We start from the raw sequence: 26,102 nt of genomic DNA on the forward strand, positions 1-26,102 counted from the left end.
TTACCTCCACAAACGATTGTATCGGTCAATAGCGCCATATAAAAGCAATATAAAAGCAAGACTCATCATGTTCCAAGATGGTCGCTCGAGAAGCTTCTGCTGTTCGATGATGCGTTGCTGGGGCCGTCAGGAACAATTCTCGTAACAGTTTACATACATAAAATTCAGCGGCAAGCACACATCTGCCAAATGGATTGCGCCAGGATATAGCTGCTTACTGAATGTATGAAACCATGGCAAATGGGTGCGTTTTTACACGTCTCACAACACTTCGGTCTTTCGTCATTGTCATTTGAGAAAATCTTTAAGAGCGTGCAAGTCGTAGATGCTCGTCACTTAATACACTCATGTCCATAAATTAAGGATAATTCGGAGTCACGCGGAAATCGAACTCTAAAATAAATATATCACCTGTAAAATCACTACACACATCTTCAAGAATCATATGCAAATTTCAGGAAGTAACCAGATGACACCTATGGTACGTCACAATGACAAGAGTGTAAGAGAATGATATATAAGGAATACAGGCAAAGAAGTAAAATTGTTCGCAAGCGCTTTATAAGCATTTCAGTGTAATAACCGAATAGTTATGACACAAAGGACGCATTTGGATGATTTTTTACGTGGTAGAATTATCGGCCGTCTGGAATGTGGGCATACTCAACTGGAAGTATCAGACGAACTTGGAATTGCCCAGTGTCATCTCCGGTTACAGCCGAAAACATCGCAGCAAAAACATCGCGGTCGAAAACGTCGCGGAGAAAACGACGCAAGGCGAAAACGTCGTGCTTCAAAACATCGTGGGAGAAAACATCGCAAAGAGAAAACATCGCAATTCTAAAACATCGTGGTACAAAACATCGTCGTCGAAAATAAAGTCGCAGTTTAAAAACATCAAATCGTCATGCGATGATTTGTAGATACTTTATTTTTTACCACGATATTTTCGACGACGATGTTTTTAAACTCCGAAGATTTTCAACCACTTTATTTTCGACGACGATGTTTTGTACCACGATGTTTTAGAATTGCGATGTTTTCTCTTTGCGATGTTTTCTCCCACGATGTTTGTAGCACGAAGTTTTCGCCTTGCGTTGTATTTTCCGCGATGTTTTCATCCGCAATGTTTTTGCCGCGATGTTATCGGCGAACACCGTCATCTCCAGGCTTTGGCAACGATTCTAAGGTAATGGTAATGTGAGTAGACGTTACAGCACAGGTCGCCCCAGAGTTACAATGCCGAATGAGGACCGGTATTTGGCAGTTACTGCCAAAAGAAACAGGCGGAGCACAGCCTCAGACCTGTCTCGTCAGCTCTCTTAAGCCACTAGTACGACAATTTCAAGGCAGACCGTGTACAGACGCTTAGGGCGATTGGTCTATATGCTCGTAGACCTGTCAGATGCGTTCCACTTACTGCAACTCGCTGTCGCCTGTGGTTAGCCTGGAGTAGAGAGCATGCATTGTGGACACCGCAACAGTGGGCTTGTGTGATGTTTTCCGACGAGTCCAGGTTTAGCTTGCAGTCTGATTCTTGCCGGACTTTCATATGGAGAGCTCCAGGCACCCGTTACCACCAAGAAAACATCATTTAACGACACCGTTACGGTGGTGCAGGAATGCTTGTTTGGGATGGAATTATTCTGGGTTCCAGAACTGACCTGCATGTTCAAATTGGAACCATGACAAGCCAAATCTAACGGGACGTCATTCTGGAACAACATGTACTTTTGTTTCGGGGACTCCATGGGTGCACAATTTGTGTTTATGGATGACAACGCCCGTCCTCACCGTGCAAACATCGTAAGCGAATGCCTTCAATCGGAGGATATCACCCGTATGGACTGGCCAGCATTCTCACCGGACTTGAATCCAGTAGAGCACGTGTGGGACATGCTTGGCCGACGAGTTGCAGCCCGTCAACGTCCTTCTACATATCTACCGGAACTTTGGAGATCATTGCTTTCTGAGTGGTGTAATATCCCCCAAGATCAGATCGATAATTTGATACTCAGCATGCCTAGGCGTTGTACGGACTGTATTGTATCGTCTCGGAGACATACAATGTATTAAAAATCATACCAACCATGTAATATTGTTTTTTTTTGTAAATAGTTTTTTTTTTTTTTTTTTTTTTTTTTTTTTTTTTTTTAATTTGCTTCAGGGAGAAAATATCCGTAATTTTTTTAATAATATCAAACATATAGCATCTCTTTTTGCTCTTTGCCTTTTGTTTAATAAATTAGCTTTAAAAATAAGTCAAATTTGTTTTGCTTCTAACTCTTCTTTTGCCTGATTTTGCATTATCCTTAATTTATGGACATGAGTGTATATTAATACCGGAAAAACCTTCTTAACTAGTATTTCTTTTTACTTTCATAGAAATGCAAGCATTTTGCTCTTCAAGTTTCTCATCTCTGAATATTATGATCTTCGACTTCAAAATTAAATATCTTGGCTAATTTTGTCATACTCAAGTCATAAATTTTGTATCTTATTTTTTTATAATTTATGCCTTTTCTAAATATGCCCATATTAAGGACCATATAAAAGTTACATTTCGTTATTATTGTAAAATTAATATTTTTAATTAAAGAATTCCCGAAATAGAAGTATCATTTAAAACATTTGTATAATTAGAAGTAAATATCTACGACAAAAGTTTAAGAAAATAAAGCCCAAGAATGGTCTTTTGTGGACACAGTGTATACACAGCCAAACAAAGTAATATTTGCCAATGCGCCTTATTTTTGTTTTATACCGGAGTTAGGTTTGCGGAAACGTGAATAATAAAAAATTCATAGGATTTAAATATTGAACGAATTTTAGATTTGAAAACCTTAATATTACATGTTAATGAACTTTATTTTCATGTGTGGAATTCATCTGGTCACTTACTTCTCGAAATGTAACCTCTGGTTATTTCACATTTGACGTTATCAGTTTCAAGACCATATGCATGTGAAGGATGCTAAATGACTTTTTGTCCCTAATATTTATGCTTGTGTAGCTTGCATATGATCCTCTTAAGTCCCAATCACATATGTTTTCGCTACGGGACACTAGACGTCGAAAGGGACAATTCTTAGAACTCGCACATTTCTGCGAAACCTACGTAGCTAGGTTACTGTTTTCACTTACTATTTAGACTTGAACTTCAAACAGTAATCGATTATCGCTCAGATTGAGATCACATGATCCTTCAGAAGCAGAATTTCGTCTTATTGGTTGATTTCTACCTGGGACAGAGCTGCAGCCGAAACATATTCGGCGAGGTTTTAAAAATTCCCGCGTAGCTGGTACATCGTTTCCGTACCTAGGCGGGACTTCGCTTTCAGCGGAGCTGTTTTTTCTAGGAATCCTTCCGTTTAGAGCAGTGCTATCAGAATTTCGTTTCTCAGAAAAGTCCCGTCTAGCAGAGACCGTCGCTAGATGTGATAACCCCTTCAGAAAGTCCTGCGTAAAGGCATCTCTCTACTTAGGCAGATAGCCCTGGCTTACTTTGCCATAATCAAATAAACCAGACCAAACCTGATATTTATGTTTGCATTCAAAACAATGAGAATGCAGTTTGCGGAAAATAATAGTCTTGGCTGTTTATTCCGGTTGCATAGTACATAGATATACGGCTGTATATTCCTAAGAATGTTTATGTAATAATAACATGCGCCGTGGAATTTTTACAATAACGTATTTCTCTGTTTTGAAGTTAATAATTGTATCTATTTCATTACGTTCATGCTCTTTTGTTATAGTCTGTATGAAAATCTATTCAATCGGGTTGAACATTTTATGTTCTTAACCTTTCACTTCCACAAGGATAATAATAAATTAACCAGATTTTGCTTTGTGAAGGGCTGGAGGTAAAGAAGAAAACAAAGAGATAATTCATAAAATTTCTGAGGAGAAAGGTTAATCATAAATAATTCTGTGCTTTAAAATAACATAAATTTGCCTTTTAGTGTTGTGCGGGATTAAAAATTATTCTTCATATGTATTATGTTATATATGCATATATAAATTTAAGATTTCTATTTAGTTTAAGGATTTCTTCTATGTCAAAATTGCGTATCTTGGCAGAGCCTTTACGCCAACAGAAGTATCACCGACACTGACATCAGATGTCAGATAACTTCTAAAATTTAAATCACAGATGCATTCGTTGGCAAGAATTTACATATAGAGACCTTGTGACATTTACTCCCTTTGGAATTTTTATCATCTATGGCAGTTGAATATAAATAAAATTGAAATCTCAAATTCCTTAAATTGACGTTTCATATCTTAGACGGTGAATTAAAATTTCTGTTATGAATATTTTGAATCAAATTCTTTGTAACCTTTTGAAGATTATAGTATTCTTTACCTGAAAAGATTCAGGTATGTACAAAATATGCATGCGCCTCTTAGACATTATGATTTAGTTATAAGTAGTAGTTGAAGAAAGGATTTTACATAAGTATTGCTCCATAGAAAAAGAAAATTTTTTCATATTATAAAGCATAAATTATTAGCTTTCTTCCAAGTAGGAGGTATGAAAAGACGATGAACTGATAAATGCATCTGTTATGTAAAAAGGAATTAGTAGTTAGAAAATGCAGAAAATAATTTTCAACTCCAACAAAATGTGACATACGTTTTCTAAAGATAATTTTTAAGGCTTTTCTGAAGTTTTAAGCCCTCATAACTAAAAATACTTTACACTGTTTCAGTCGATTTTTATGAAGCTTTCATAAATGACCTATATTGTGGAAAGCGTGTAACTCTCCATTTAGATTCCATTTTTAAATTTGTAGCATGAACATGTACGATCATTTGTACTACATGATGTAAATGTAAGTAGATCTCCTTTCAAAGTCATTACTAAAGTGCTTATGCAAATTTTCTATTTTCAGATTTAGGTGTGAAATTACTTATAATGTGGAATAATTTGAAATGATAGGCCTCTTTGAATGGCAGCACACGAAAGTATATAAAGTGATTTCTACCGCAATTTTCAAGATGTGCTGAAGTGTATTTTTATATAATTCATAAAAATTTTATTTTCTACGTAAGGTATGCATTATCAGGTTCAAAGTACATTATAAATATGGAATTCATTAAAATTCCTATTATTTTAATACCTTTGTTTTCAAACACTTTTAAATTTAAAGAAATTTTATTAAACTTTTTTGATGAGTTCTGTGTATTATTTTTTTCAGTCTGAATTATCCCTTTTATCTTCAAAAACTGAGCCATGGGATCAGCTTGAATGTATTAAAAGTTTTGGTTACTGAGCTTGAAACTTTTACTTTGATCAGGAAGCTGTCCAAACCATTCAATTAAGTTAAGAAAGGCATCTGCCCTACTAGAAGCAGTCGCTTTAAAAGTGTGATCAGAGTCGTAAAATTTTTTTTAGATTAAGTTAATAATTCGATTTAAAGACAATGTAAATCACCGCGCTATGACAATAAATTCATTAGTTCAAAATTTAGCATCAAACTATTAATGTAACATCAAATAAAGAGCAAAGGGTTCCGTTTCTCTAAATAATATACTTAATTTCTACATATTTCATAAAACCTTGAATAAGGTAGTTATTTTTTGACTAAAACACACTAAGCACTTGCGAACATTAAATTATTTATTTTACTTTTAATTCATGTTCTAATCCTACCTGACTCACAGTCGACCTGATGACAGAGTATAAATGAAAACTAGAAGCTCGTGACTGAACCAGCCTTTAATGTTAGCTAGAAAGGAAATAATGAGCGTGATTTGAATAACTAGCTAATTAGCGATCTTCAAAATATTCTAGTTCACCTATTAGTCATCTATTACCAATTCGCTTTACTAAATAGTCAAAAGAATTTTGAACATCGGTTGCCCCTTTTGCACGCATCACACTTAAATTGCAGCTGGCTTTACGTTAGCGAAATAAAGTATAAAAAGTATTGAAGAATTTAAAATGTTATTATTTGTGAGGTAAAATTATAATACCTTTCCTACAAATTTAAAAAGGGAAGTCCAAAATTTAAAAACGTTGAAAAACGTTAAGTAAACAGCTTGATACACATACAGGCACACACACGCACGTCGTAAAAGACAAAATAAATACATTTATAAATGAGATTTTATTTTCATTAAGCCACTCATCATCGTATTAGTCCAAAGGGGCAGTTTGCCCTGAAGGACTATTAATTTCGTTTTGGCATTTTGCTTTGAAAACTACAAACGGCGTATCACTTTTCAAATTGTTGCCGCCAAATATTAGAGCCCTGAATTATATTTAATGAAATTAAATAATAAAGAATCTGCATGAATATATGTATGTTTCACGCATTGTGATAAAACAACGATACCTAGAGCCGTCAAAATTTGAATAGCATAATCTTCCATAGTCTATGGGCATGTGGAAGCCTAATATGAATTTGAATTTTTTTTATTATCGATTTCATATTTTGTAACACTTCAACACATTTTTGATTAACAAACTGGACGATTTCAAAGCGAGCAATGGCAACACTGTACGAAAAAAAAAAAAAAAAAACTTTTTTATCTCCAGCGCACGAGACTGTATCAGAAATTCTAAAGATATGCTCATTTTAAAATTATTTTGCGATATTGCTGTTGAACTGAATTTTATTGTTTGACTACGTAGAACATGATGTTTAATATATAAAGGTCTCTCACAAAAAGTTAAAAAAAAAGGCTCCTTTAGACGTAATTTAAAATCTGAAAACTTTCAGACTTTTCTTTTGGTTTTATTAAATCTTCTAATTTTGTTAACTTGCTCCTAGATTTTAAATAGGATGAGATAAAAATGAGCTTTTTATTTCTGAGTTTTTTAGACAATGCTTGGCAACATAGGATGATCACCGTTCTGTTTTTGTCTTCCTGCTGTTTAAAATTGCTTATCGGCTTAATTTTTTGCAAAATGCGTGAACCAAAGTTTAGGTTGGCGTGCTCATTTTGTATTTTGCATTTAATACTACACTAGTTTCAAAAAATTAAGGAAAAACCACAAAAATAGCGATAACTCGTTTAACCCTTTGATGCGCGATATTATTTTTAGAATTTTTTTTAACTAAAAACTTTAGAAATTGAATATTATGATCCTAGAGACAAATAATATATGAATTAAAAAAATCTACTCTTGCCCATTGTTCAGTGGGTGGTGGTCGCACTGTGAAACCATCGCGCGTCTAGGACTTTGAAACTTATTGATGTAGTAGGAAAAAAAAAAAAACAACTTACCATTTTTCACGTGCGTTTCCAATAAATGACGAAATTTAAGGGTTTTTAAAAAAATGTATGTAAGAATTGCATTATATATAATTTTTTTTACATTATTTTACAAAGTAAATCGTCAGAAAAAATTAAAAAATAAACATTTATGTAATTTTTCTATAGCAGTGAAAATATAAGTACCTACATAATAAGGACATTTGGGTAAATGGATTAAAAAACTCAATAAAATAAAGATAAAAAAGAACTCAGTGCTTTTTTTTTTTTTTTTTTTAAATTTCAAAGAACAATTTTTATTTATTCATTTATTTTTTGTGACACTGTTCAAAGCATGTTTTGTCTCTTTGGTACATGCATAGACTCACATTGCACGTTTCGCACATACATCTTGTTCTATGAGGTTTCTTCCTTGTGCTACAAAATGTACGCTGCCTGGATTTGGCTTTGTACGGATCGTTCGTTTTCCATTCATACTTATTTTATTCGTATTTCGCCCCAAAATATTCAGAAAGTATTTTTAATTTAAATAAAACTTTTACGCAATTTCTATTTTTAATTATAGCAAAGTACATTTACATTAAATTTAAGCCACAGAAAATAATTTATAAAATAACAATACTAGCTTAGGGAGCAAGTGTGTTGATGTCAGAGAAAAGTATTTGGAAAAGAAAGATATTTTTACTGAGCAGGTGCATGTATTGTTTAGTAATAAAATAACTCTGTGGTTTCAAAGCCCTTTATCTATATCCGGGTAAAAATAAACATGCCTATTTGAAAAGCAAGCGAACGCCATTGAGAAGCAAACGCCAGTAGTTTCAAGGCGCAACCACCGAGCCTCTAGAGGATTGTAAGCATTGTGACTCAAAGCTCTAGTAGCGCAGTGGTCGCGCCCTGAAACCACATAGCAAATGTCATACATAAAGAGGGTTCTTTCTATATATGCAGTTTAATTACTGCAATTTTTTATTGTTTATGACAGAAATCATGATGTGCGATGACTAACTTTTGAAATTTAAAGTTGTTTATTTTAATAAAAGGAAGTTATTTTGTGTAATCGAAAACGAATTTTAAAAGGCATCCGATCTGAAGTATTAATACCTAAAACATATATGATTCTACAGTCATTTTGTGTTATTCAGATGTTAAAGATCAATAGGGTTAAACATAAGCAAATCCGTATAAAATGTGAATGCGATATCAAATAAGTGCTGCTGAGTAAAACTGCAGTAATACGTTATCTACGGGGAGCACAAAGTTGCATGTTTGAGAGCAAGGCTGAGAAATCGTTATGATACTGAGATAAGAAATATGGGATAGCAAATTCGTAAGAATGACCTCCAGGCATTATTTGCCCGAAGAACTGCAATGGCTAACTGTGAGTCCATCTGAAGTTAATAGACTTTGGCAACAATTTCTAAATAAACATTCGGCATCCAGGAGTTTCAGCCAAGAACGGCCAATCGAGTGCCGAACAGACGAACACCGATGACAGATATTTGTTGTTATACGCACGAAGAAATAGAACCACAACCCAGACTCAACTCAAATAGTCCCTTGTTGCAGCCAGCGGAAGGTCGATGTCAACGTCAACCGTGCGCAGATGGCTTCCCGAAGGACTGTACGCGAGGCGACCAGGCATAGCTCACGTCACATCATAGAAGGGAACGTTTGAGGTGAGAACGTCAGCATTTCTACTAGACGGCTAATCAATGGAGAGCTGTTCTTTCGGATTAGTCCAGGTTTATCCTCCAAAGCAACCGTAAGCGTTATTTTATTTGGAGTCAACGTGGAACTCGTTAGAATCCATCAAACATCCTTGAAAGAGATGCTACGGAGAAGGCAGTGTGTGGTATCTCTTTGGGTGGATGCACATACCTCCATGTCTTTCCACGTGGAACCTCAGGTCTTTAGAGATGACATTCTTGATGCTTATGTGCGTTCTTATGCAGGTACATTACGTGATGATTTCCTGTTACAGGACAACTGCACTGCAGAGGGCATGAATCGTGGATGATTATCTTCAACAGCAAACAATTCAGTGTATGGAGTAGCAAGCTCGATTACCAGACCAGATTTAGGACCAGATTACACCCTTCCCTTGGTTACGAACAAGAATTAAGTCTGAAATGAAACTACCTATCACAACTGTATTGTTTACAAAATGAGATTTCTGTCTTAGCAACTTTGCATTCGATGTTTCCATTAATTATTTTATTCGATTATTTCCATATCGTTGGTCGGTTATAGATAACTATAAGGTGCCTATATAAAAGTTACCTTTTTTTCGCTAAATAATAAAACTCAGTAACAATTTCTTTTGTATTCTAAGATATGTATAATTCAAACTGACGATTTACGTATGTTGTTTTGAGAAAAGTATCAATGAATTCTTTCAGTTTGTTTCTGCATAACAGATGGGTTCTAGATATCCGTAATCTGCAACAGAAACCGAATGCATAAATTCCAGAAATCCAATTTCTTTAACTCTCTTTTCGCGGACTTGAAATACGAATGAAAGTGGAATTTCTATGGTTTCAACATTCAGTCCAACGCTAGTATTTTACACAATGAAGGACACGATTGCTTATCGACATAACACTTCCTGTTTCCATGTTATTCCTCCTTCGGAAAAAACATCAGCTGAGAAGGATCATAAAATATTTATATGTTTTTATAAGGATCTGTGGTAATATAAATTGCTATTCAGTGAAAAGAATATTTAACGGTCTTCTAATATTCATGAGTACCAGTTCGTGCCAGAGAAAATAATGAAAATGACACTAGAGAGAAAATGCTTTTTACATTCCATTCTATAATGGATAGGAAAAAAAACGGCAAACAATAGAAGTTGCATTTTCCACTGATATATTTCTGATAAAGATATGCAACTTGCTTCAGGTTACTAATTATGTGAAACTCAGTTGTGTTGACCTCTACATAGAAATGTACTTCTTAAACAAAAACCTATTTCTGTTTGAAATATTAGTATAATTAACAAGTGTTTCAGAATTACGAATTAAGGAAATACAATGGAATTTACAAAGGAAATTGCATTTTTAGAGTATACCAATATTAATTTCATTGTTTTTATTTTGATATCCGTTTATTAGACTTCGGAATTTTCAGTTAATAAAAATTATTTTTACTAATATCATGTTCTAATGAATAATACATAATGATATATTTTAATTGCGTATTTAAGCAGAAAATCTTACCTAAAGCAAAAGATTCAAGAGCGAGAGTTAACTCCAATATATTTTTAGTCTTAATATTATAGGTAGGAAATAAAACATATTTAAAGGCTCGGACTATTCCCTATATTGAGTGTAAAATAAATGAAAGCATTAAAACATGAAACGTGTGCAAACAATTTTTGTTTTTATTCCCTTTCTTCGTTTCCAATGCTCCACTGAGAGACAAATTTTAAAGGAAGAGCAAGACAGATCTGCTGGATATTTGTCACTATGCATTATTTTCTGTAGCTATTTTACTGTATGCATCAAAATTTTGTCTTCACATCAATAGAAGTAGAAATTCTGCTATTTTTATCGCATAAAAATATGTGTGGATTTTGAAAATGTCTTTTTCTCTACAGCTGATTTTAGTTTTCTTCTTTTCGAGAAAATATGAAGCATCATTTTAGTGGGAAGTAGAAACACCGATAAGCTGTTACTTTTCATCAAGATGCATCGCTAGATTTAAAGTTGAATTTACTTCCAGCTCTCAATTTTGACCATGCGAAAAATAAACAAAGATTAATTATAATATATTTACTTATTTATTTTGAATTTAATTTTATAGTTAAACATCTATCAAACATTAACATGCCAAGAACAAAACGTTTAAACATAAAAACTCTTTTTGGATTAGTTCACTCAGGAATTTATTGTCCTTCATTTATTGTACGGAGTTTAAAATACTTGTTTAAGTAGATGAACGGAACATACAGATCCCAAAACTAATAACTAAACATTTATTAGTTGCAAAAATATATGGATACAAAATTCAAAATATTTGCAGGTTATAACTTTTACTGTTTTCAGATAAATGAATACTTCTGGTGAAAAGTTGCAGCGACCAGAAATTATATGCAATTTACAGATTTTCCAAACTCCTTACTCTGAAGAATAATTAATAACCTTAAATGTCATCTACCCTAATTCTGAACTTAATGTACTCACTCCTTAGTTCAATGTCACAATACAACAGCTAGGCAAGTAACTTAAGTACCCGTGCAGATGGTTAAAAATCAATAAACTAATTATTAATAATGAATAACCTATGCTTTAATTATAAGAGGTATTCTCCTTTAAACTATTTCAGTTTGCATACTTCTGAAGTGAGTGACATGATTTGAAAGGAAAAAATACATATCTAGAATAAATCAAATGTTTAACTTATAAATCCACTAAAACTGAAAAATTCTAATCAATTTTTATATTACTAAGAAATAACTAGTTATATGACGAAACAACAAAATATTTTAGAACACTATATGTCTGCAGAGCATTAGGAATGAATATTACTAACCAATTCTATGGAAGATATAGTAAGTATTACTATAAACCGATTTCAACTTGGCTTAATTAAAACATTCTTTATTTAAGGAAAAAGTAGTTCAAATAAAATTTCCATTTTAATGTAACCAATATGTAGAACATTTAAAGATTTCTCAGTGAGAAACAATAAAGACTTCTCCGCACTATTCCAGTATCCTGAAGCCTGTTCATAAAGTAGCTTATTAATGCATAATTCAATTTATAAGGACCCTATTTACAAATTATTTAGTATCTAATTCACAAATAAAATGATATGCAACTCACTCGTCAGAAGTGATCTATTGAATACTTGGCATATGTAGACTATTTTATTTCCCCTACCATTTAACGTCAACTTAACATAGTTACAAAATATTCTATTTACAAAGTATTTAGTCACCTATTTTACAAAGATTATTAGTATCCTATTTACAAAGAAAATGACTGTTATTGATCATTCCACTTGCTTTCATATCTGATCTATGAAATGCTTGGCATGTGTAGACACTACTTTGTTTACCTTACAAAATTTAACTTTAGCTTAACATATCAACATTCCTAGTTCTTGTTTCCTTCAGTAAATCAGTTGAAAACGCGCATTTGACAAGTGGTCTTAGTTCTAGGGAGAAGGGCAATATCTTATATAATAACAATAATAATAATCAATATTAATACGATACTATTGTAAAGATTAAAGCAAAAACGCTATTCCAAACATATAGAAACTGATAAAAATTGTAAAAAATCACGTAGAGCAAAACCAAAATAGAAGGTTTTTGCAATTTTTCGTTAATTACAATGAACAATACAAAATATTACAAACGAAAGATTTGCAATTTCATGCAAAATTTCAAAAAGCAATCAATGCTTAAAGCATTTGCTATACATATTTGTGCTTCATGTAGAATGTGAAAAATTTTGATTAGAAATCGAGAATATTTTAATTACGTGAATATACGTAATACGTATTTTTAAGTAATAAATACTTAATAATTCTGAAAAAATATAATTTCAATTGCATTTTCGTTTCCAATATTGTTTTCCTTTCGATACATTTCAAAATACAACCATGTTTCTACAAAGCAGTTATTAATAAGCATAAAATAAAACAATTAAATAATATGGTCCATACACGAGAAAGTTATAGGACTAAGATTTATCAAAAAAAAAAAAAGTACGAACTGAGAAAACACTGTTTAAAAGACATAACCTCTTAAAATATTTCTTTTTTTTTTACCCTTTTTAAGCTTAATTTCATTGTATATTACAGAGTTGGCCAAACTTCATGTCAGTAAGAGCCGCACGTTTGAATTCAGGAATGTTCGAGAGCCGCATCTAGATTTTCTAAAAGCCACAAGTTCATATTTGAGTCTAAACTAATTAATTACTTCTTTTTGGACACTGAATAGTTTTATTTTATCATATTTCATACATATATTTTATATGCACGAGCCGCACAAATTGCCTGCGAGAGCCATATCAGGCTCGCGTGCCGCACTTTGGCCACCCCTGGTTTATAAGAAAGAGGTAATATAAGAACAATTAAGACATACTTAAATAACTAACAGAAAGGAACAAATCAAAAAAATTGAATTAAAAACATTGAAAAGAGAACTGATATGAAAATAATAATACAATACATAATTAAAACAAAATTCACATAAAATGAAAAATTTAAATTGATTTATAGCTGATAACAACATTAGTGTGCAAATCTGAAGCAACTTTTGTGATTTTTGTAATAATTCAGCAAACAAATAAAATGGGAAGGATGAAATTCTTACTACCCAGGCACGGGCACGATGCAGTAGTTAAAGGATGAGGAAAATGTTGTAGCAATAAATAAATAAATAAATAAATAAATAAATAAGACGCATACTACCGAACGGACAGAAAACGGTTTTCTTGATAGAATGGCATTGTACAAAATACTGGCGAATCTTGTAAAGGGGGAGAGAATAACCAAATGACCTTAGTAAGAGCTGTGATCACCTGTAACTGAAATGACAGCATTACACTTTCTGTCGATACTTAACACCAGATTATCTAACAGTTCCGTTTCAGTTATCGGTATTCTCAGGAGGGAAAGATTGTGCCAACAGGCGTTTTCATGAAATATTGCACACATATTCAGCGGGATTTAAATCAGGGGAGAAAGCTGGACTATACAATCTGTGGATATCTTCATTTTGACAGGATCTCATAAACATATCATAAGCAGCATGAAATCCTGTGTGGCCGTGCATTGTCATCCGTAGAAGCAAGGTCGGGACAAATGGCAGGCCGGAAAAAACGCGCGTATGAGAGGAAAACTTCATCAAGGAACAATTTCCGGCAAGTGAACCTCTGTCAAATATGTGAAGTTCCGTTCGTTCGTTCAATCATAATGTACGAGTACGGCAACGGTCCACCTTAACAAAGGTGTCTGTCCTTGACGTTAGGGGGATGAATGTCCTTGATTTTAGGGAGGTTTCCCTACCTCTTTCCATAGCAACTGGCGTCGATATTAGTTTATCAGATTGAAACGACTCTCATAGGCGAAGAGCACGTGCCTCCATTGATGAGGTGTCCAGTCTTTGTATTCTCTACACTGAAAACTCAGATTTTTTAGAACAGATAAAGTAAATATTATTCAAAATAACAGTAAAAGAAAAGTGAAATGGAAAGAAAATGTTTACCTTATATTTTCATTAAAAACTTAATTTCTATACGCACGAGTTCAAAGCAGTAAGCAAGCGTTTGTGTAATTAAATGCAAGCTAGATACGGATAGTGCGAGTGCTGCTTAGTAAAAATAGGAAATGAAAGAATATCATTTATCATTTCAAAACAGTATTTTAAATCGTAAAAAAGTTGTAAAAATTAATTTATAGTGTAAATTGTAAAAACGTTACTCAGAAAACCAACAGCGTAGATAGTGAGCGATGCCAGGAACACTGTCTGTTCCAGAAACCTCAGTTCACATATTCTCATATCAGAATATCCTGTCTCAAATCCAGACACCTCAGTTTAAATGCATTTGCATGTTGGTGAGCAATAAGGAAAAGAGAAGTTAGAGTAAAAATTGAAATTATAGATAACTAGTTAATTAACATAAAATTCCTTACAGCTTTAAAATGTTTTATATGAAAAGAAGTGTGACTTTATTAAACAGTGTGGGCATAATAGTGAGTTTCCATGCTTAAAGTACTTTAAAATAATCTCAACGGAGGTATTTAACGACCTTACCGCGATTTTAAATTCTAAACATGAGCCAAATTTTACCAGCATCAAATTAAATGTCTAAAACTAAATTAAAAGTTTTACAGAAAGTTGCATTTGTTAGACAGAACTTCGAGTCATTACTTATTTAACTCAATCCCATCTCCTTTTAATTATCTGGAAGGAAAAAATAGTTTAGCAAGCAAATATTTCACATTTTATACTTTTCAACCTGCCAGTTACAACTTAGTCATCTTTTTAATTTTTTCTTTCCTATAAACTCAATTTCTAATTCCTGCTCTCCAGCACTGTAACGTATACAAATGCGTGTGAAAATGTGCAGAGTTTTAAACCAATTACCTGCTAACCGAAATCCTACATGTTTATAAATTAGACACGCTAGACCTCAGCAACATCCTATTTCAAGATTGTATTCTAAGCTAAGGTTCATCAAATCAAAATTTTCTCAGTGCAGTCTCTTGCACTAAGATTACAGTATCTTGTTTATATTAAAAACTAAAAGTGCTTAAAGATAAGTGCATAATATAGTTTATTGAAAGTGCTTCTTGCTGAGTAAAATCTAGCGCATCCTTGCTTGGGCAAAACTCAACATCCATTGCAACTGTTGCACTAAGTTGTAAATAAGACATAAATCTAAAATCAACTGAATATCTAAAGAATTGTTTTTTTTTTTTAAATTTTCACTTATCCTTACTTCTTAGGAACTCATTCATACTTTTTCACAGGAACTCCTGCCAGAGCAATAGAGTACTCCTGTGATGGATACATAATTTCCTTCTTGGTCGTTGATTTCCTGCCTCTTGAACTGGTATTTTGGGTTTCTGGTCCCTGTCCCTTAATCGTTTGGATTTTCTTTGGGGCTGTGGGAATTCTGGCGTAGCTGGCCGCTTTCTTGCTACTTAATATGCTGTCGGAAACCTCTAGTTCGTCTGGAACATCGTCGATTCATCTTCATCGTCATCGATCAGTTGTTTGCCGCGTAAATTTTGGCTTGGTTGCCCTGTCCTTTTCAGATACTGCAAGCCTCTGCTGTATCTGAGCCACTTGTTCGTTCACATCCAAACAATCATTGATATCACTTAATTCGTTGTCACATTTGAAGGATATTTGTACTTTTCCTTACCTTTAGAATAAATTTTTCCTCTGACTTCTTCAACCCTTTCTCCATAGCTTTGTCTTTTTTAGAGCCGCCGAAATTAGGTTTCTTTATCTCTTTTCTGTTATTTCCGGTCTCCTTTCTTTTTCTTTGTGGAACTTTTTTCCGGATGCTCACGCTGTATCCGCCTCATTTCTTGATGGCCCTTCGTTGGCATGCTTGGAATGGGACACTTCGATTTCCGCAAAACATCTCTTAGCAGTTGCATAGCAGCGCGCTCATAATAGCTCTTGAAATAGTCTACGCCGGCTTTTGGTGTTTTTACCATTTTGAGTATCCAGAAATATTACAACTTTTTTTATTCGTCGAATTAAAATTCGTCTTCGCCTCCCTTAAAATCAGCTTCCCGCATTTTCTTGTCGTCATAAAACTTTTACCAAAACATCTTAAATCACGAAGCTATATCTATATCGATCAGTTAAAAGAAGTATAATTAAAATGGAAATTGACATTACAGTTTCATTATTTCATTAAAAACATGAGCTAAGTAACAAGCTAAGTCATAAGCTAAAGCATGAGTAAGTATCATGAGTATCGACATTAATGTAGATTTCATCAGTCTTAGCAAAAGTGAAATTACGGTACGAAAGTTCTTACTCTTAAAGGAGAAAGCGAAGAAGCTTGGAATTAGAGAATGACTTTTTCCAAGTATGGCGCAGTTTTATCTGTCTGGGTAACCTTATAGTTGTAAAAGAATATTTTACTTAGAATAAAGTCTATCGTCTTATAAGTAGGACGTTGTATGCTTATTGTTTTGAAGGATACCATTATGAGAGTACTTCAAAAATATTAAATAAACAAATATGCTGAGAACTGAATGTGCATCAGCATGGTTTACTTTGCATAAATGCATCTCAAATACAGCTCATAAGTCATCTAAAAAGACTTTTAATATCCCAACATGCATTTAATGTTTTTAAATTTAACATCTGTCTTCTTTTTTAAATTTGATGGCATTTTACTGACCTAAGCGAGAGTCTAATAAATATTTCAGCGCAGAGATTTTTAACATGCATTTATAAGTGATTAAGTGGCATTTATCGTTAAAAAAATTATCCCTACAATTGTGCTTCATATCAATCTCCTGATTATCTCTTTTTCATTTCTGTAAGATTATCATTAATATATATGCAGTAATTATATTCATAATTAATTCGTATTTATCTTTATAAACCTGGCCACAAGACATTAATCCCTATTATAGTCACTCATAACTAAGTTTACAATCACATATTTATTTCTTTATAGTCGTTCAAAACGCTTGGTCCTGATAACCATATAAAACTGCATAGTTTCAAAGAAAACTAACGTTTGGTCTTTAATGATACGAAACCCTTGATCCAAACCTAAAGTATACACGATAGAAATCAAGCGGCAATGTACGAAGTTTGAATTCGTGCTAAGAATCCAATACGAGAAATTCTCGTCCGTTAATAGCATGTTACGGCTGCTTTATTGAAGACTATGAACATTTCTCTTAATGTTTATTTAGTGTACATTAAATGATCCGCCGTTACTAAATCATGCATTAGATGAACACGAAACTGTTTTTACATAACGGTCGCAAACCAGATCTACCCATTTATCAAAAATAAATTAAATGAAAATTCTCATTTCCTCAAGAAAACTTTAAAATTCTCTACAAGAAATACACTCATTAAATTTCGGATGCAAAACTCAAACGTTCATATGAGTTAATGGATTTTCTTCTAAGCTTTCGATACTTCAGGCAGTAGCAGAATCTGAAAATTTGCTGTTTCTTGTGCAGAAATAAATTCAAGAATCTTTTTAAGTGACTTTCGAACAGAACGCTAAGAGTAAATCCAAAGTTAATTCACGACAGTGCCTGCAATTTCAAGCATTTTAAGTTACTTCATTATTCAACTAGGCTTTTTTTTATAAACTGCATTTAATAATAACCTAAACTTAATCAAATGTTTATACAAGGAAAGGAAACCACATCTGCATTTTTCCATCTCTTTGTTTCCCTGACTGTATTTTAGAAGTGACATTATACTTATATTTATTTTTCAGTTAAATTAATTTTACATGTTGTTTGTCCAATATATACCACTTGACAGACTGCAGATTAACAAATCTTTTTAAACAATACACGGCGTAGGGAATTTTGTAAAACGTTATTCTTCTAAAATATTTTAAAATGCAGATGTAAAATTCTAAAAAACAAAAAGTTGGGATTATCATTACATTTATATTGCATAAAATATCCGTCGATTCTAATACATTACAGAGATTAAAAGTATAAGGAATGCAGATGCAGAAGACTTGAAATCCGAAACGTTAAGGACTTAATGTTGGCAAAATTAGTAACGTACATACTGCTGTAAGATTCAGGATATTATACAGACGTACTTCATTCTTTACAAATAAATTTGTAATTTTCAGCAAGGAATCAGAGTTAAATATATATGAAATACAGGATTAAGTATGTACAAAGTTGAAGGATAATTTCATATTGTTACGAAATGCCCAGCTGCGGTAAGATAGCTTCGTGGCAAAGCGGGTTTAGGGTTGCCAGAAAATGGCACGAAAAGGCAGGTTTTCCAGATTTGGCGCAAAATCGTCCATTAGGCAACAAAATTCGAGGTATGCCATAGACAGGGCCAGAATATTCTAGAAAGAATTCTTACCGGTTTACCCGATAATGCTCTTGAAGGCAGGTCAAAAGCTATAAATACCCTGCCTGTACGCAGAGTAGCAGTTTATAGTGGAGCGTATCTTGAGTTTTATCGTGAAGAGTATCTAGAGCAGTGAAGTGTGGAATTGTTCTGTATTATTTTACAGTGCTAAGTGATTATATTAATTTACAGTGAATAGTGAAATTTAATGTTCACATCTGAGGTTTAACTTTTTTTACTATATAGTATTGTTTAAACTTTTTGCATTTGATTACGGTAAAGCTCTTATTTAGCAGAAAGTTTGATACAGCTAAAAAGGCCGGATTTTTCGTACTCGGGGACAGACCACTTTGAGGGTCAAAGGTCGACGATCGGCTGCCTATTTCGTCCCCTTATCCTTAGGGGTTGAACTCATGTTTTGCTCTTTCGAAGGCGAATAGCTCTAACGAACGGCGTTACATGACAGAATTATAGGCTGAAAATATTTCCACGGTGTTGCACGGGAAAAAGATGTATGTCACTTTATAAGGGGGGAATGATTTTTTCTTCGAATTTGGGAGGTTAATTATTTCTATTCTTCTATTTGCTTAGAGAGGGTGCCAATTTTATGTCGGAATGGTTAATTTTGATTTTATTGATATTTTGAGCCAATAGTGATTATAGAGGCGGTCTGCATTTTGAGCGTTACCGAGGTCTGAAAAGTGGTTCCACGAGAGGCTGGAGGAGAGGATTAGCAGATTAACTTCGGCAATTTTCTTCACCGTGCGTCGACCGCTGTCTGAGAGTAGAAGTTACTACCGCTTTCCGATGTCCTGAGGGATGCGGAACCGGTCCGAGTGCGTTGTGGGCTCTCTTCGTCGTATTTTTCGGCGTCGATGTTGGAGGAACTGGGCTAGATACTGCGTTTTCCCTGACCAGCAGTTCTCAACGTTTTTTTTTTTTTTTTTTTTTTTTTATTTTCGTCGCTTAAGAATATTTCAAACGTGTTAGAGTTGAAAAACTTGCATAAGAACTATTAGAGAGTAACAGTGTTGCCCTATTGAAAAAGATGAGCTCTTTGGATTTCTTCCAAAGGGTGATTTCCAGCCTCTGAAATAATTGCGTAAACTTTCTTCAAAACATCTAGACTTCCGATTTTAGAGAATCGGCGAGGCTGACTGCTTGATAATCTCTATCTGCTAATTGACGGTGTGGGATTCTTTAGAAGGAGTAAATTGCTGGAGGGAGTTTTCAAACTTTGTTTTAGAAAGCGATGAAATAGCCAACCATGAATGTCTCGAGCAGTTATCAGACTTCGGTTTTTTGACAGCGATTAAGTTTCGACGAAATATTGGTTTTGATGTATTAAAGAAATGGTCCGGAAGCTGCCTGAGTCCCCCAGATAGTTATGTATGCGGTTTCCGTGAGTGTATTTTTTTCTCTCGTTTTGTTTGATACTAGTTATTTAACTAATAGATGAGAGAATGATTTTTATTTTTAAATGATTAATTGTCACGAATCATCACTTAAATTAAATTAAGGGAAAATGAGTGTTTCTTAAAAGAAATTTTCATAGAATTAATGTGTACTGAGATTACATCAAGTAGTTTAATTAATTTCTAAATGTCAGAAGATAAAATTTACTGATGTGTTATTGGTGAAGGAATGGGTTCTTCTAAATTAGCTATATATGTGAGTTAACTTCTTGAGTAACTATTTAAAAAGATCAATAATTGTAAGTTGTTTCATTGGGATTTTAGTAGGATCTGGAAAATATTAAAAATGAGATTACTATTCAATGAAAATTGTATAATTATAGTAAAGTACGTAGCTAATGTTTTGGGTAAAGTATTGATCGTTGTATAGATTGTCAAATGAAAAGTTATAAGTAATTATTTTAGATAATGTTTTGTAGGGGTAGTCTGGCCAGCTATTTAAAATTATTATTTTTAAATGTTTAATAAATGCTTTTATTGATTTATTATTGTATGTTTTATTTGAGTTTTGTCTTCTTGTCTACAGTAAGTCATCCATGTGATCCTTACCGAGAACATGGTTATATCATTTAAACTCGAACCTGGTTAACTTATTGTGGGTAGTAAGGAAATTAATTGTGTTTTAACTATACGATCAGATTAATTAATTTATCTGAATTGGTGATTGCCTTCTTACTTATGAGATATAGCTTTCCCTGGTGCTTTAAAGCATTCTGTGTTATATTTGGATGAAAAGTGTTTGCGGCTATCTCTAGAGTTGTATTGGAATTTATGTGTTTTCAGGAAGGAGAGCTGAAATAGTTTTATTTTAGTGAAAGATAGCAGTTTAATGAACTTATTACTGAAATAAATTTTCCCATTTTTGTATTTTGGTTTTGATAAATACGCGTAATTTTTGATTTTACCAAAACACCAGAGAGGATATTATCCTTTCAGTATTGACTTAAGAGTATGAGATTTGGAAATGATAAACTTTATTTTACTGTGTGAAATGAATCATATTGAAATACATACAACAAAATCCTTTATATCCGTTAATGTACTGAAAGCTCTTGGTATTTTATGGGAAAATATAGCTATATATTGCAAGTAACTTAATATTATTTTCTATCCTGAAAACATATGAAGCCTTTTAAGTTATATGCAAGTTAGAAATTCGCGAAGAGGCAGATTCGATAAATTACAAAACTAACTCACGCTTTGCTTTAAACTTAAAATAGCAGACGTGACAAGAATCACGACAGGTTTAAGAGCAAGAAGAATTATATTATAAAAATTTGTTACATAATTGCAAATAGCTGTATATGAATCATAAAGTTGCTGGTGGGTTATACCAATGCAATTAATTGTAGGTATTCAATTGAAGTATGCAGTTTACAAATAGTTATACAGTTACATGAAAGTGTAAATAATTTTAAGTATTGCGAATAATGAAATATATATTTAAAGAATAGGATAAAAGAGGTACAGTATAATTTAATTATGTAATTGTTTCAAGTTTGTTATGTTGTTGCAGTCGTGGCACATATGCACTGAAATGTTACAAAAATAGATTCTAATACATTTAATAATTCAAGACAAATAAATGAATAGGGAATGACAAGGGTTATGCAAAAACTTAAGGTACATTTATATATAATTACTGTTGCAATAAAACGAAATATTGTTGGAATACAGATACCAGTTAGTTAATGCGACTTTAAATCACTGATACGATTATATATACAGAAAAGTATCACATTTGAAAATAATAAATCTAATAAATATGCATTGAAAATACCTCAAAGGCATTACTCACTGACAAACATCCACGTCATCTTTGGAATTTGATGCCAGAATCAAAGTTCTCCCAGCTGTCTGCTCTATACCGTGAAAACAGGGTAGATGAAAGTTAAGTTTCGCTCAGAAATTGTGCTTAGCAGCAGGTGTAACATCAGTGACATATAATCAGCCTTCTTTGATCAAATTAAAAAGTTTGCATTTTGGAAACATCATATATTTTAAAAAAGCACATTTTTCTTTCCGTTTTCTACTAAAATCTCTAATACCTGAAATGAATCATATTGAAATACATAAAACAAAATCTTTTATATCCGTTAATGCACTGAAAACTCTTGATATTTTATGTGCAAATATAGCTATATATTGCAAGTAACTTAATGTTATTTTCTATCCTGAAAAGATATGAAATCTTTTAATGCACCAGAAATATCTAATCTGTATTCAATACTTAATTTGATATAAAACAACAATGACTCTGTTACAAATAAAAATGTTAAGAAAAAACATTTAGAACTCATTAATAATGGTAAATATACAGACCTTCCCGAAATCTATAAATTGTAATTAGATGTGAAATTGTGTTCCTAATTATAAACATTGTGCTAAGTTCATTGCTTGAAAATTATCTATGCCATTAAAATCCACCTTCCCCTACGCCTATATTTTAATTTCGCAATATTAAGACGATCAAGTTACTAGCAAAAAGCGATTGGTTAATGAATTAATGGTCAGATTTTTTAAACATAAAGGTAAACGTGATTAAAATTGTGTGCTTCCATAAGTGCCCTGAACGTGTTTGAATACCTTTTCATGATGAAACTGTGAAGTTTAAATTTTCATGTGTGTGTGTGTGTGTATTGAGAATACGGCAAAGCACACTAGGGCTATCTGCCTAAGGGGAGGGATGCCTTTCGTGGAGGACTTTCTAAGGGAAACTGGCTCGTATACACGTTACACATGGGGAAAACCACGAAAACGCCCATGCAGCCAGCCCGTTCGCGGGATTCGAACCTCGGACCGAACTACCAGTGTTCAGCGATTTTACCGCTCGGCCGCTGGTGGGCTTAAATTTTCATGATTTTTCATTATGATAAAATAGTATTATGTTGCACAACAAAGCAGAAAAAATTATGTGTGCTTGATTTCATGTTAGTTGTAAGGGCTGTATCAACATATACTAAATCCAACACAAAATTTATAGGAAAAAACCATTTTTAAAGAAATAATGGCCAATAATTTAAGAAAGAGAAACGAATGGTAGAATTGCTTTCACATATTATGATAACTAGTTTAAATGCTCCTGTGTGAGTTCTCAAATCACTGATTGATGCAAATAACACAATAAAAATAGATATTTTACCTCAATGATTGTTTTTCATTTGGCTATTTCTAAGATTATAATATTATAAGAATCCATGTACTAAAGATTTAAGAGTAGAGAAACATATGAATTCGTGGCCGAAAAGAACATTTAGTTGCCATTGGGAGTTTTGCAGACATAACGAAAGTATTATTCCAATGAATTTAGTAAAAAAAAAAAAAAAATAGGACAATATGATTATGCTGAAATATTCATTAAAAGGTAAGTTTTCAAGTATCAAATTTTATTCATTTTTAAGTTGGACTAATTTCAACTATGCCTCCTTAATTTTCAAGTTTCTTTTACTTAAATGGAAAGATTTGAGTCAATAGAAAATAGTTTTGATACAAAAAAGTAACACACTTATTGCTATTCTGCTCTGTTTGCGATCTAAATGCAGTGTCACAAAGTAAGCATCCAATACTCTTGAAATTTGTTCAAGTCGTGAATCTAAATAGAATATTTAACGCCACCAAAAATCACTTTAAAAAAGGGAGAACAGAAGGCTGTCTAATTTTCTGTTTTCCCAATGTTTCTTTCCTGGAAAGTTTAGTACCCATTTTCGATAAAAATAGCAGTCACAACAGTAGCATTTCGAGTTTAACAGTGAAAGAAATACAGCTAAAAGAGACAGGCTATTATTACCCTTTCGAGAAATTGGTGTTCGTGTTGAACAAAATTAAAATAAATGGATGGGAATATTTAATCGATTGGTATTGATTGGACGGACATATGGAAAAGAACGATTACAATAGCTTGATCAAGATACTGAATAATAGTACACGGACACCAGGACATTACCATATGTTGATACAGGTGCATTCTCGTGAAGCTACGGATCCAATGAAATATCCTGCAAGAGCTCCGTGTTATCTTTCCAAAATATTTTCATATGCTTATTATTTTAATGAGTTAGAAACACTAGCATAAATACTTGTTCTCGTAACAGATATTGCTAATGTGCTTGACAGTATTGTTGATATTAAGATGAAGTTTCAAAGCCTTCACTAAATACCTTCGAAACTCGAATTCGTTCTAGTTAATCTAACAGTGTGATCTATTTTTAATGGATATGAGAAGAGATGATGTTATTGTGTGCTTCTTTCGTCGCAAAAGCAGTTGTCTGGAACAAACGAATAATAAGTCATTGTCTTTTCAAATGAATCTCGAATCTGCTTATAATGCCCTAGTCACATTAAAGTCTGCTGGCACCTCGGAAACAGTCATCATCACCCTTGCCATACTCGTCCAGCAACTGGGATTATGATTTGGGTGGCATTTGAGTTTATTCCCATATTCGCTTAATACCCATCACCGGCACACTTAACAGCCATCGTTACATTTACATGATATGGAATGTGTTGTCTTCTTTAGCTGCTCCCAAGTTTCAAAAGCACAGAGCGCGACCGCATGTAGACACTAATTCTTCATTCCCTTCCTCATGTCTTACTATTTCCTAGGACGTCCGTTTTCCTAATATATCGCCTATCAAGCACACCTATTCAATGTTTGGGAAGCAAATAGCTAGCCCACTGACATGTAACAGTCACACATCCAAATTCTCTGTCTCTGAATGCTGAGGCATGAGGCAGCAATTATTTCTAGCCATGGCAGCTAAACAAAGTTCTGATATCTTTCTATTTCGCAAGTTGAAAGTGGCTGAAATTTTAATGCGTTCATTCTTGTACCTTTTTCCAATAAACATAGCTTTGATATCTCTTGCTGCCCATGATGTTGCATTATGGAAGGCAGTCTACGAGAAATTTCGGAAATGATACATAGTCATTTGGATGAGAAACCATCCGTTTCGCTGTGAATGACTTCACTTGAATTAGGAATATTAAAATTTGCATCGCGAAGGTTGACGAAATCAGCGGATCTGTTTCCGTAGAATATAAAGTTGTCCAAATCACTCAAGAAGTGGGAGCAACAATCAACAGTCTCTACCGGTATTCGAAGCACCGACACTTACTAATAAGACCTGCAAGCATTATTACAAGCAAGACTACAGGCAACTACAAGCAAGATATATGAACTTGTTACGCTAAGACATGACAGCCTGAGGAATTCGATAATTCGTTACATTTTTACTCTCAAATAACAAGTGGGAAGCGGCATATAACCCAGTCTACCAAATATTGATAGTGACACACAAGACCAGCACATTTTACTTTGGACATCTCCGCAGAAACTAAAAGGTTCTTTGAAGACAGGAAGCACGAGAAACCAGCAGTTCCTTTGCCTTGTTTCGAATCACGGATTTTCCATTATTCTACCTGAACATAAATAAAGTTTTCACATCACAAAACCATGCACACACAATGCGATAATTCCTGACAACTGTAACCTATGTGACTATTTGATGTCGGTTATAGTTAAGAGGGAGTTAAATCGTGCAATTATTGAATTAAGAAATTTGAGGTGTACTCATAAGCTTCCGCAAGATCGATATTTTTAAAAGCTTTTTAGAATAAAATTAATTATCTCTTAACTAATTAAAATTAATTTGACTAGGTTATCTATTTTAGCTTTTAAATTGTACTGCTCTAATTTCTGTTATTTTATCTTGATTACCCTGTATATGATTCATTGTTACCTGCCGATTTCCTTGATTTCAACTTTCCATGTTAGGAACAGTATAAGGTACTTTTTTCAGTTTCCAACTACTATCGAACGCAGGAAGAGACAAAAAAGTGTCTAA

This window comes from Stegodyphus dumicola, chromosome X1 (assembly GCF_044657685.1).
Source record: "Stegodyphus dumicola isolate Sdum_Otavi_A_Nest chromosome X1, ASM4465768v1".
In the NCBI taxonomy this organism is placed as follows: domain Eukaryota; kingdom Metazoa; phylum Arthropoda; class Arachnida; order Araneae; family Eresidae; genus Stegodyphus; species Stegodyphus dumicola.